The following is a 14,031-nucleotide window of genomic DNA, read 5'->3' as shown; positions in this document are numbered from 1 at the left end:
GATTTCATATAATTTTATATAGTAGACAATGGAAGTCCGAACTAGTGAAATTGACCTATCTGTCATCTGTACATGTTTTTTCATAAACTACACCTCACGATTTGATCAAATTGTGAGGTGTAGTTTATGAAATTACTATGGATCTTCATCAAGTAACGGCTGAATCAATCAGAAAAAGAAAAAAAATGTACATGATATTAATGAATCAGGTTTTGCCACTTTTGATATAGTTACGGAATACTGTGCTTTTGATTTGATTGTCGTGTGTTATGTGTGTTATAAATGGCTGACCATTTATAAATTGTTGCGGTAATAAAAAGAAAGAGTGTTTATCTGCTCTATACTTTATCTATTATAGTTTCAGAAAAACATGCTTCATTTTCACCCATTTTGCACGTCAATCTATAATTGATCGTGTTTCTGTAAGTTTATTATTGTGTGAATTGAAGGGGTTATATTTTTAGGAGTGATTAATTTTTGGCAAAGAAAGTTTTTGGCTTTCTACTACTCCATCTGATACAAAAAAAGGGATGAGAGAATCTTCCAAAGAAAAGAAGGAAGTAATCAATTTGAAAATAAGTAACTCTATACATGGATGTGTAGATCATGCAAAGAAGTAACTTCAGAAGGACTTTCTTTCAAACTGAAAGAAAGTCCTCCTGAAACAGCTACTTTCATATAAACATTGAATTACACGAAAGAAAAAAAAATCTTTCGAAACAAATACTTCTATATGAACACTGAATTATACAGAAGATACTTTTCTCTACTCAGTTTGTATATCGAACATTTGTTTTGGAATAAGAATCAGATATCATTCACATGAGTTCTACTTTGAATGAATGGTAATAAATTGTCTTAAGGCGAAACATCGGTGTATACCAGTGAGGGTGACAGTGTTCCATGTGAGTACAATTTATTACCATTTATTCAAAGTAGAACTCATGTGAATGATATCTGATTCTTATTCCACAACAAATGTTCGATATACAAACCGAGTAGAGAAAAGTATCTTCTGTATAATTCAGTGTTCATATAGAAGTATTTGTTTCGAAAGAATTTTTTTTCTTTCGTGTAATTCAATGTTTATATGAAAGTAGCTGTTTCAGGAGGACTTTCTTTCAGTTTGTGTCTGAAAGTTACTTCTTTGCATGATCTGCACATCCATGTATATAGTTACTTATTTTCAAATTGATTACTTCCTTCCTTTCTTTGGAAGATTCTCTCATCCCTTTTTTTTTGTATCAGATGGAGTAGTAGAAAGCCAAAAACTTTCTTTCCCAAATTTATTATTGTCCTTTTACCTCTATTTTTATTAAATTCACTACCAGAAATAAATCTACAATATTTCAGGTTACCAGTAATTCAATATTGGATCGAAGTTTTTGTAGGTTACTTTCTGCTCAACTCTCTGAAATAGACATTGGATTCTTATTGGGAATAGATTACTCTCAGGGAATTTACTTTGGTTGATTCAGTAGACCTTGTTGACATTTTGTCAGATAAGCCAAAAACCTCTTTAATAATCTTTCATGGTACAATAGAAGGTATCTAATAGGTGAAAAAAATGTGCAAATAAATCCTTATTATCTATCTATTGATGTGCAAATAAGTTGACCATAAAGTTTTATACAGATAGGTATAGGTAATAGGAAATAATACCTTAGGAATGCTTGTGCTTTGATAACCTTTTCCTAGTCAATAATACCTAATATTATACCTGAATTCAGATCATCTCGTTCCTTGAGGCTATCAAGGCATTCTTTCAGTAAAGAATAGATATGTTTCGTGATGCTTTCTTTCCACAGAAATGTATAGAATTTGAAGGAAAGTCATTGGATAATCCTATAAATGTTTGCTAATGTTGCCACTTGTGAGTTAGTTGATACTCTGAAGGTCAATATTCAAAGCAAATACTATCACATTGTTTCTCTTTGAAGGCGTTTCTCCCGAGAATTTGGAGCAAAAGTCATAAGTTGTTAGTTGGGCAGGTACTATAAGTAAGTTAAAAAGTTAACACCTTATTAATCTTGAGCTTGCACAAGTTTCAAGTTCAGTAGGTTGCTGTTCGTACAGGTACAGTTTCAGGTACAGTTACAGGTACAGTTTAGTGGTCCGTTCCATAATTATACTTCCCCCGACAATAGGGAGGCTGATAGACTTTTGAATTTGGAGTGTCTATATGGCAAAATGGCACTGGATGGATCCTGCAAAGTCATCAGGAGTTCGAACCCCTTCTTTGCATGGTGTGCGACATAAGAGAGCCAGAATTGGAGCATGTCGCTTTCAAAAATATCTGCCTGAGTGGCTGTCACCGAAATGGAAGCCGTTCAACAAAAGACCCACATAAAAGCCGCAGAGATCGCTTCACTCCTGCTGCAATTCAAGGATAAGCCAATGCCATGAGTTTCTCAGGTCGAGTGGGTTGAAGTCGGAAACTGAAGGGTTCATCATGGCCTCGCAGCAGTCCCTGTACCATATAATTATTATAATTGTTATTATGAAGACACTTTTCCCGAAGCTCCGATCCATTGGAAAAGATGAAAAAGCTTTATCAGCCTTATGTCGTACGGCTTCATCAGCTTTATTAGCCTCATGCCGTACGGCTTCATCAGCCTCATGCTGGTAGGGGTACTGATTACATAGTCATAATCAAAACAATTTACGTAAAACATTAATGAATTATACACAAACTTGCCAATGAATCGCCCCGTCCACTGGCGAAAACAATATGAAAATCCGTATGGTAATATTTGAGTGTATCGCGTGCAGGCAAAACAGACGCAGCGGGGGGTAGTAATGATATTTATGCTTCTACATGAATATTGCCATTGAAAATCAGTGATCCAACTACTCACAACTTATTACTCACGACTTTCTCGATTCAGGTTCAGTGTTCAATTTATCTGATAGGTAGGAAGTTTTGTTTTGTTTGTGGGGGATTAGGGCAGTAAGTAAGTTCGGAAAGTTTTATTTATAGTATTCTTAAGTTTTTAGCATTGATTTCAAAATAAAGATGGAAACAAAGAGATCGCGCTTAGATCGAAGATCTAAGCGCAATCCGCAGTATATTTGAAATTTGATACAGGTATCACAAGCTGTGAGTATTTGGATTTTAGTATAGATATATATGTGAAACTAAGAAAAAAATAAAGGTTGTAAATTTCAAAGTAAATATTGAAAATCTATTTAGCTTAAATGAGGTAAAATATATAGCAAAACATACACAAAAGTGACACAAAGGGAAAGCCATATGAGCAAGGCATAACATGAATATATTATCTATCTAGAAGACTTCAGATATGATTTCAACTTGAATTGAAGGGGTTATATTTTTAGGAGTGATTAATTTTTGGGAAAGAAAATTTTTGTCTTTCTACTACTCCATCTTGATACAAAAAACAAGGATGAGGGAATCTTCCAAGGAAAGGAAGGAAGTAATCAATTCTAAATTAAGTAACTCTATACATGATGCATGATCTCATGCAAAAAAGTAACTTTCACACACAAACTGAAAGAAAGTCCTCCTGAAACAGCTACTTTCATATAAACATTGAATTACACGAAAGAAAAAAATTCTTTCGAAACAAATACTTCTATATGAACAATGAATTATAGAGAAGATACTTTTCTCTACTCAGTTTGTATTTCAAACATTCGTTGTAGAATACAAATCAGATAACATTCACATGAATTCTACTTTAAATGAATGGTAATAAATTGCACTCACATGGAACACTGTCACCCTCACTGGTATACACCGATGTTTCGCCTTAAGACACTTGCCCCAAGGCAAGTTTTCAACGGATTTTTGAAATTATATATGGAGTTGTGTCTAAATTCACTGGGCAGTGCGTTATATTGTTTGATAGAGTTTGTAAATGAATCTACGAGAAAAACAGGCTGTCGAGTGTTTTAGAATAATAAAAGTGTCTTCGAATTATTCTGAGATTTGAAAGTTTTATATCTTTCATAAATATAATTTGGCTTTTTGAAAATGAGGAATTTATGTGTATTGATGAGTAGGTGGAACTGTCAAGTTTTAACAATCGTTAACCAACCTGACTCCTCGAACTTGGGGGATATATGGTCGAATTTTCTCACACCATAAGAAAGACGAATGCAATTGTTTTGTATTTTTTGTAAGCGATTTACATCAATTTGTATCAAAGCAGGTCCGTAGATTATATCGCAATATGCTAATCTAGACAATATGAGGGTTTCGCAAAATTTTAACTTCAATTTGGAAATCATAATATCTCTACTTTGATAGAGATGACGTAAGATACCGTACGAGCTACGACAAAGTGAATTTATATGTTTGTGAAATCTCAAATCATCAGTATCTAGCCACAATCCAGATTGAACATTTATATTATATCTATACAAATTCATATATCTAAAACTCTTAATTCAAATACACTGGAACTACATTGCAATTTTTTTTCCTCAGTGCGCCTGTGTAAAAAATAATTCTTCGCGTGCTTTTGTGTACATTTACTGAACCTCGAATTGGAATATAGTTTAGGTACTCAAATTTTTTGACCCTTCATCTCCTATACCTGCGATATCAATGTATTCATGGAATCAATTTACCTATACTTCAGGTATTGTCAAATAGGTAACAAAGGTACATATCCCATGAAATATATTTAAATATTTGTAATATTGTATATGGATTGTAATACATACATCGGAAAAGTCTAGGGATATTTTTAAAAATAGCAATAATTTTTTTTTAGATCGCTTTAGGGAAAAAAAGTTGACGGGTGATTATTAAACGAATGTAACTTACAACAAAATTTATTAAATGGTCAAAAATACTGAGTACGCATATAAGCAAAACTAAAAAAAAATATGGCTCTTCTTTGGCACCCCGAAAAAAAATCATAATACAAAAAAATTGGAATCAGTACAAAGTATGGCCTCCACGCTGGTTTATTACGGCCCTACATCTATCGTGCATCGACAAAATAAGATTTGCAATGTCTTGTTGAGGTACATTTGCCCATTCAGCGATTAAAAGCTCTCTCAATTGGAACGTTGTGTGAATGTTCCCCATATGCGGAGTAATTCTTCGTTGAAGCATGTCCCACACATGCTCGATGGGATTCAGGTTTGGTGATTGTGCTGGCCATGGCAATACATCAACTCCTTCGTTGGTGAGCCAGTCAGTCACTAGACACGCGACATATGGACGAGCATTATCGTGCATTAGGTGGAAGTTTTCACCAACAGCACCAGCAAACGGACGGACGATAGGTAGAAGAATGTGTCGAGGTACTGTCGAGCTGTGAGGGAGCGATTTGGAAAAACGAGATCGGTTCTGCCGCCGATCATGATTCCGCCCCATAGCATTACTGTACCACCTCTGTATGTGTGGACTTCCTGGACGTGTCTCAATTTAAAATCTCCAGGTCGTCTCCACAGTCTTACTCGACGAGAATCTGGATGGAATCCAAATCTGGATTCGTCTGTAAACAAAACTGTGGCCCAATCATTTGCATCCCAGTTTTGATGTTCTTGACACCACTCTAATCTTCTACCGCGATTGCCTCTCGACAAAGGTGGACATCTAAGTGGCCTTCTGTTGTGGAGATCTGCTTCATGCAGTCGATTTCTGACAGTATCACGACCAATGGTTACCTGGTGCGTCTGCTGCAACACGTTAACCAACTCAGGTGCTGTGGTTGTCGGTTGTCTTCTTGCGGTTAAGACCAAAAATCGGTCTTGAACTGCAGTTGTAGCGCGTCCTCGCCCTGGATGTTGTTCGGCTGGACTGCCAGTTTCACGGAAACGCCGCCACAATCGACTGATAACACTTTGGGAGACCCCCAAACGAAGAGCTACATCATTTTGTCGCATGCCACCTTGAAGAAGCCCTACAGATCTATTCATATCAGCCAATGGTAAGTGATGGCGTTCCATGTTAAAGCACAATATTTCCAGTTTAATTGCTGAGCAAGAACTGCATAGAATGTACAAACTCGACACTTTCAGATTATTTATTTTAGCCGAAAACCTACAGTTTGCAGGCTTTGTTCAACCCATAGAAATGTACAGGGTGGTCGAGTGTACCAATTTAATCGAAATTAAACGACCTCATGCATTTATTTTTATGATATTTAGTATGTTATAAAAATATCCCTAGACTTTTCCGATGTGTGTATTTCGAATGTATGTATATAAGAGATGGCTTCATGATCAGAAATTTATTTCGTGCTGATATTTGAAACTAGAAGTACTTTTTGTAATTTAAAGTGAATTGTTCTAGTGATAAACAAGATGGGTGAGTAACTCACATTTGATTTTTGAATAACATTTCGACTCTCTTTACCTTTATCTTCGAATCGTGTCTACTGAGAAGTACTTTCAAATGCAGATGGAAAGGTTTCAAATCTGACTTTGTTGATCACTGCATGGAAAAACATGCTGAAATGATCTGTTCGGAATTTGAAAGTAGGTGGGAGTTGAGGGATTTCAAGAAACAGCACCGTCCTCAATTCAGTCTCCTGTGTGCTTACGGTGTTATGTTCAGGTGTGGCTGGGAGAGGTGCGGATTCTCAAAAAGATTCTCCGTGAATTACATAGAAAATTTAAAAGACGTGTCGTTTTACAGTTTTGATCTCAAGATCGTTAAACCTGGAACTGATAATGGAATTATGGTTTATAGGGGCATATGTTTTCCAATAAGAAATTTTCGTTACTGATCGGTGGGCACTTTTTGTATAGCTGGGAAAAATATTTCAGAGTTTTGTGATGTTGACGGCAATCTCATCTATACTATAAATGTCAACAAAAGTGTTTGTACAATTCTATTCATGATAGGTATTATTTTTATTCTACCTGTTCAGAAAATTATTGATTTTTTTCACTTCACAATTTATTTCCAATAATAATAATGGTGAAGTGGGGTGAGTGCGTAACGGGGACAAGCGCGTTTATCGGCTATATTTACTATTATATGAATCAAATTACAGTTATTCACTTGTAGGAAGAGGGAAACGGTTGCTGATTGTTGCTGGTTGCTAAACTGATTTTGTGATAGTAGTGTCCAACTCTCTTGCAACAACTCTCACTGCATGACATCCTGCTGCTAGTCTTTTACATAAGTAGTCGACATGGGAATCAAATTTTAGATTTTCATCAATGAAGAGCCCTAAAAATTTGTTTTTCTCCAAATTTTCAATTTTTACATTTTCCAAGTCTACTTTCCCTATGTTACATCTAAACGTGACCACATTTGTTTTATCGATGTTGAATGATGAAAGATTCAAATCACACTACTCTTTAACCCTTCTTATGTCGACGATGATTTGATCAAGTAAATTGGAGGCGATATTGCTATGCCAGAGGATAGTGGTGTCGTCAGCGAAACATGTGAATTTACCACTTATGTCAACATGGACCAAGTCATTGACATAAATGAGAAACAACACCAGTCCCAAAACGGAACCATGTGGAACCCCACTGCCAATGAAACGTTCCTCTGATGAAATTCCATCTAATAGAGCATTCTGCCGCCGATGAGAAAGGTACGTCTCAAACCAAAGTAATGCCGATCCTCTAAATCCGTAAACTTCCAGCTTGCGAAGAAGTAGCATGTGGTCTACACAATCGAAGGCCTTGGTTAGATCACAAAACATGGCCGCCGCAGATTCTCTGTCATTAAGATTGGTGTACAGGTTTTCCAGGAGTGAAAATATGGCGTCTTGTGTACCTTTTGAAGACTGAAAGTCAAATTGGAATAAATTTATCACATTGTTTTTCTCGAGGAAGGATATTACTCGTTGTTTTACCAGTTTTTCTACAACTTTAGACAAGACGGGTAGCAAAAAAATTGGCCTAAAATTAGCTGGGTTGTCAAGATCGCCTCCATTAAGTACAGGAATGATTGTGGCAATTTTCAGACACGATGGGAACATACCTTTAGAGAATGCCCTGCCAGGAAGAGTTATCAGAGTTTTTAAGAAAATGGCATCCCACCCCACCGAATTTTTATTTTTGATTTCACCAAACATTTCTTTTATTTCATAGATATCCGTAGGTGTGAAGAAGAAAGTAGAAGGTACTGTAATATTCTTCAAGTACGACATTGGGTCGTTTTTCACAATAATTTTTTCAGCCAGTTTAGTTGCCACAGAACAATAAAATGAATTCAATTCATTTGAGTTAAGAGTTGGCTTTTTTGACTCGGTCATATGCTTTCCTCTCAATTCATTGATAATATTCCATGTTTCTTTTTGTTTATTCTTGGAGTGTTCAATTCTGTTGAAGTAATACATATTTTTGGCATTTTTAATTACTTTTCTATATATATATTCCTATACTTACTAAAATAGTTCATGAAATCAGTATTATCGATATTTTCATGTTTTCGAATGTGATGCAGTGCTCGCATACTTTTTGCAGATACTTTTATACCTTTTGTAATCCAAGGTTTTTTGGTTTTGTTTTTTAAATTTCGAATGGGAAATGCACAATTGAAATTCACAGATAGTAATTTATGGAATTCACTCAGGGGGTCCTCAAAATGTAGGACGTTATTCTAGTCAGACTCTTCACAAAGTTGGGCAAACTTATTATAGTTGTGTTTATTGAAAAGTCTTCCTCGTCGTAAATACTTTTTGTTGACGTTTCTCTCGAATGATAAATTACACAAAATGGCTTCATGGTCCGATAAACCAGAATTTACAACCATACATTCAACGGCATTAATATTTGTACATAAATAATCAATGATCGTGGAAGAGGAATTAGAGATTCTTGTAGGAGTGTCTACGTGTATATGAAGCTTAAACGATGTCAATAAGTTAAGCAATAAATTAGTATTTGTAGATGTTGTATGAGAAAAGTTTATATTAAAATCTCCTGTGAGAAGTGAGGATGCTGATCTAGAAGAACCTCCAATCCCTTCAAAAAATTGTTACATTAGATGTAGGGGGTCTGTATACATATATTACAAAAAGATTTAATTCGGCGAATCTTATGATTGAAAATTCAAACTCTCTTTCCATAATTGAATGATCCAATTCCTCAACCTTCAAGAAATTAGAACTTAGATAATCTTCAGCTAAAGCAAGGGTGCCTCCACCAATTGAGTTAAAGCGACAATATTTTGAAATCAAGCTATACTGAGGTAGAAATATTGGTTCTTCCAGTTTCAACCAATGTTCAGTTAAAAGAATTATATCCGGATATTAATATTCAGCTAACAATAATAATAGTTCATCAGTCTTGTGTCTTAATGGTTGAATGTTCAAGGACAATACTCTGATCCTCGTTTCCTTGCTGCGTCTAAAAAAGAAGGGTCCTCAGAAGTTCTTGCAGACCTCATTTCTTGTACTGTTGACATTGTGGAAGAACGAAACTGATATGGATGACATTGGTTCGATTTTATTTAACTCAAAATAGTTTTCCATATGAGCTTTTATTGCTTTCGATAGGAAGTACGTACCTTTATTATTGAGACTTGTTTCATAGCCCCTTCGGATGAAGTTTGATTTTCGGAGAATATTGTTGCATTCAACCGTGTTAGGAATCATACGTTAAAAGGTAAGACCTCGTTAATCCTTATCTCGCACAAGTTTCGACTTCTGAGGGTTGTAGTTCGTAGGGCTGGTTAACGGAAAAACATATATTTTTTTTCAAGGAAATGCCTTTGGAGATTGTCTTGATGCGGTGCTTTAAATAAGGCTAGATTGTTATAATAGACACATTCATTCAAGTAGCTGTTGAGTTTGTAATTATATGGCTCTGAAATTATGATGGTGTTTTTTAGATTATTGAGTAAATTGTTTTTGATGTTGTGAGTTAACTTTCTGGGCCATAAGATTACCAAATCACAATTTGTAAAATGTTTTGTGTTTTTCATAGCTGTTTCAAGCAGTGCTGCGTCAGGTGCATTGAGCTTTAATATTGCCTGGGTGAGGTAGTTTCTTTGCATTTGCCTATTCAGAGCAATTGCTAGATTTCTACCATAGTATCCTGATACAATTAGTATTTTCCCTTTATCTGATTACCTAATTTCACATTGTTGGAAAATACAATCGAGGAGTTAGAGTTAGAAAACGAATCTGGAACCTGGACGAAATAAGTTTCAATGGCAAACATTTGGGACCAGTGGCAGTATAAATACATACTTAGTTTATTTTGTTTTGGAGTTTTTTTCCTTATATACTTACTGTATAACAGTTTATTCACAAGTACAAAAGAGCTTGCTTGATTATTCCATAATACGCAGATGTTTCAATCAACCAAAACCTTGCTGAAAATTTCACCAAGAGATGTCTGTATTTTTCAAAAAAAATACTCTGAAAGCAAGCAAGATAACTGAATCCGGCGAAAAGCAGTTCAATAAAGATTTGTTATGAATTACGCTCCTGCCCCGTAGAGGTTTAAATAAGGTTTCATTATGCTTTTAACAGGCATGTACCTACTCTCTTGTCCCGTGAAATGTAGTGAAATTTTCTGTTATTATGTCAGTATGAAAGTAAAAACGAGGACACTGATAACAAATTTTCCTAAACAATACTTACATAATGATTTGTTCACCAGCGATATATCTAACGTATTCCTGTTACACATTGGAAATTTCTAGGTTTAACGTCTAACTTTATAAAAATCAATATGCACTTACCCCACTCCACCTTTATTGACTACAGTTTTATTCAAATAATATGGTTATCGTTTCTAAACTTTAAATGAGCATTCCTAGTATTGACAATCATTGAAGAAACACTCCTTGTATTCGTATCTATCTATTTTGAGAACATGATATAGAATGTATAGAACTATTTTTAAAGTTGATGGAGAAGTAGAAAGCCAAAAACTTTCTTACCCAAAATTTGATCTTTCCTAAGCGAATGACATAGTGAAAGTTGATTCTATTATCTATATGTATGTATCTGAACGAACGTGACTTAGAATCTCTACACTTTTTATTTTTATTTTCTTTTTTCATTCCTTTATTTTTATTTTGTTTTTATTTATTCAATTGTTCTATTTTTACTTGTAGTTTATTTCACTATTATTTCATTTCAGGTTTATTTTGCCTAATATATTTGCTATTCATTTTTAATTATTCTTTTTTAGTTGTTTCACGGATTTCAAATCATTTTATATATTAGACAATGGAAGTCCGAACTAGTGAAACTCATCATGAAACATTGTTAATCACCTTCAAACATATGTATATGTATGTATATGTATTATGTATAATTTTTATACAGTGTCATCCCAAAAGTATGCACCATATGGGAAACTTCTTTATTAAGGGTTTTTCGACAAAATGTTATTCTTGATAAAAGTTTGTGCATCCCATAAAACTGAACATATACGAGTAGCATTCAAATATTTGATTTTGAGGCAGGAGTAAAGTACTCTTAGTTTGAAAAATCTCGGGAAATGTTATTTGAAAAAGTTGTTCAGCATTAAAAAATACATCCAAATTTGAAGTCATGGCCATCCAAGAAACGTTTTATTTTTTACCAATTTTTTTTAATGGGCACTACGAAAAAAAAATTGCTAAAACGATAAATAGACAATACTGCATAATTTTGAGTAATTTTTGAGGATAACAAAAAATAAAAAAAAAATTGCATTAAAAACTTTGAAAATTATTTTACTCTTCAAAATAATTGACTGTGGTTAACACCAAAGTTGTTTAATTTGTAATATTGCAGGCTTTTAAAATGAAACGTCGTATACAGGATGCTGTCTATTTATCGTTTTAGCAAATTTTTCTTTTCGTAGTCCCCAATTAAAAAACAATGGTAGAAAAATAATAACTTCACTTAGATGGCCATGACTTCGAATCTAGATGTATTTTTCAATGCTGAACAACTTTTTCAAATAACATTTCCCGAAATTTTTCAAAATAATAAAGAAGTTCCCCATATGGTGCATACTCTGGGGACGACAGTGTATACCCCACGTGAGGTATTTTTTCTATCATAAATACCTAATATCTACTCAATTTTTTATACCTTATATACCTCCTCAAATTATGATTACCTACCTATATCATATTATATCAATAAAACAATGTCTGTTTCTAAAAAAACAAGTTCAGTAATGATCTATTTGAATCTAATTGGTCATTCAGTAAAATGTCTGAATTTTTAAGTTTATTAATTTCCATTGCTTTCAAATAATTGAGCTTTAAATCTTTATTTTCTATGTGTAAAATTACGCGGTAATTAAATCGTATAGTTTCAGTAAAACTTATAACCATTTATTTTTTATTTACTATTAATAAATGAAACTTCATTTTCACGGTAATTAAACTACATAGTTTCGATAAAACTGATAGCCGGTGTTGTAGAAAAACAATTCATGACTTTCGCATCACGATAATGCACCTGCTCACTCGTTATTGCTTGTTTGTAATTTTTTGGTCAAAAACAACACCGTAATCATGTCTCACCCACCACCAGATTTGGCCTCCTGCGACTTTTTCCTGTTCCCAATATTGAAGTGACCTATGAAAGCAGCATTTTGCGACCATTGACGATATGGAATTCGAATCGCTGGAGCCTACGTTGAAGGGGACGAATTTAGAAATTGGTGAATGAATAAATATTTTGTAAGACAAATTAATACTCACCTTATTTTTGAACAGGCAGCGTAAATTGCACCAATTTTGAGGAAGACGTTCAGAATTAAAGATTCATTTCTGTAAATTTAAAATAACCAATGTTATATGTTATAATTTTATAGTGATTTGTGAAATTATAAAACAACAATAAAAATAAAAAACAACAATGAAAATTAATTGGCGCTCCAGTGGCGCATTTGCTTTTTCGGCTGCAGGTAACCCCGGAAAAACCTGCAGCACCACATCATCTGAAGATCTTTATCTGCCAATGTCCTCTCTCTCATAAAACAAAATGTAGGGTGTCTCCAGAGGGTACTACCATTTTTAACAATCTGAATGCATTATGTAATTATTTCTTTGGCTTTTCAACACATCATTTCACCGGGCCGTTAAAAGTCGATACTCGTTTTAGAAGTATCCATTGAATGACAAATTTCTGATAGAAATTTTTCAGTATTCGAGTGAAAAACTTATTCATTAAATTTGTAATTATTATGCATTGAATTGACAGGTGAAATTACTGTAATCAGAGTGGGATAATAATTGAAGCAGAAATAAAGCCAAGATGAAATAGAAAAGTTACATGTTTGTTTATCAGCGAAAATTTTTTCACGAATGATTTTCGTAATTCTAAACGTGTCGAGACCAAACCGCGAACTCAATAAAAATTAATCACCCAACGGAATAATGAATAAACTAGCTTTAACAAACAAATGAACCATGCTCTATATTTTACTGTCACACGTTTGCCACAATGCCAATTAGAAACGAGCACAAAAGCTCGTGGTTTTCCCATTATAATTAATAGAAGGCACTAATTAAATAATATTGTGCATGGGATGAATAACAAAACATTTTCAATTTTGCATAACATTTCCCAATTAATTATTTTCAGACTCTTCGAGACAGTCAACATTTTCACGTACTACTCAAGAGGAGCCTGATTCCTGATTTATGAAGAAGATTTTCATGAAATAATATATTGGAACTGATTAAAAATAACAACAATATGTGTTTCGACAAATCCAATATAAGTCGGATTTTAAAATGAAAGCTTTCTGAATTAAGTTGAGGACCCTAGAAAAGTTTTCAAATTTAAGAAATAAGGATGGAGTAAATTCACGTCTTGCTTTTTTATTCGTAAATTTTGAATTTATTGAAGTTATACTTCTTTTGGCGCGTTAAGGAAAAATGATGGGAGTAAATTTTTACGATGTGCGCGCACCCTGTCACGAAAAAAACCGACACCCTGAAGTGAGCTTATTCTTCTTTAATTTATATGGCTGTTGCTTCTCAGTCGAGCGCATTTGGCCAGACTTCTGTTTATAGTGAATATAAGCTTCGTTCGGGGTCGCAGCGTCTTGCTCGAGGCAATGCTGCCATCATTAGTTTTCTTATTACTTTTTTCTTTCACGAAAACAATTATTTTTCAA

The sequence above is a fragment of the Leptinotarsa decemlineata genome, unplaced genomic scaffold (assembly GCF_025532065.1).
Source record: "Leptinotarsa decemlineata unplaced genomic scaffold, Ldec_3_MD MMD2_tig00026294_RagTag_RagTag, whole genome shotgun sequence".
Lineage (NCBI taxonomy): Eukaryota > Metazoa > Arthropoda > Insecta > Coleoptera > Chrysomelidae > Leptinotarsa > Leptinotarsa decemlineata.
This window is presented reverse-complemented; position numbering follows the sequence as displayed.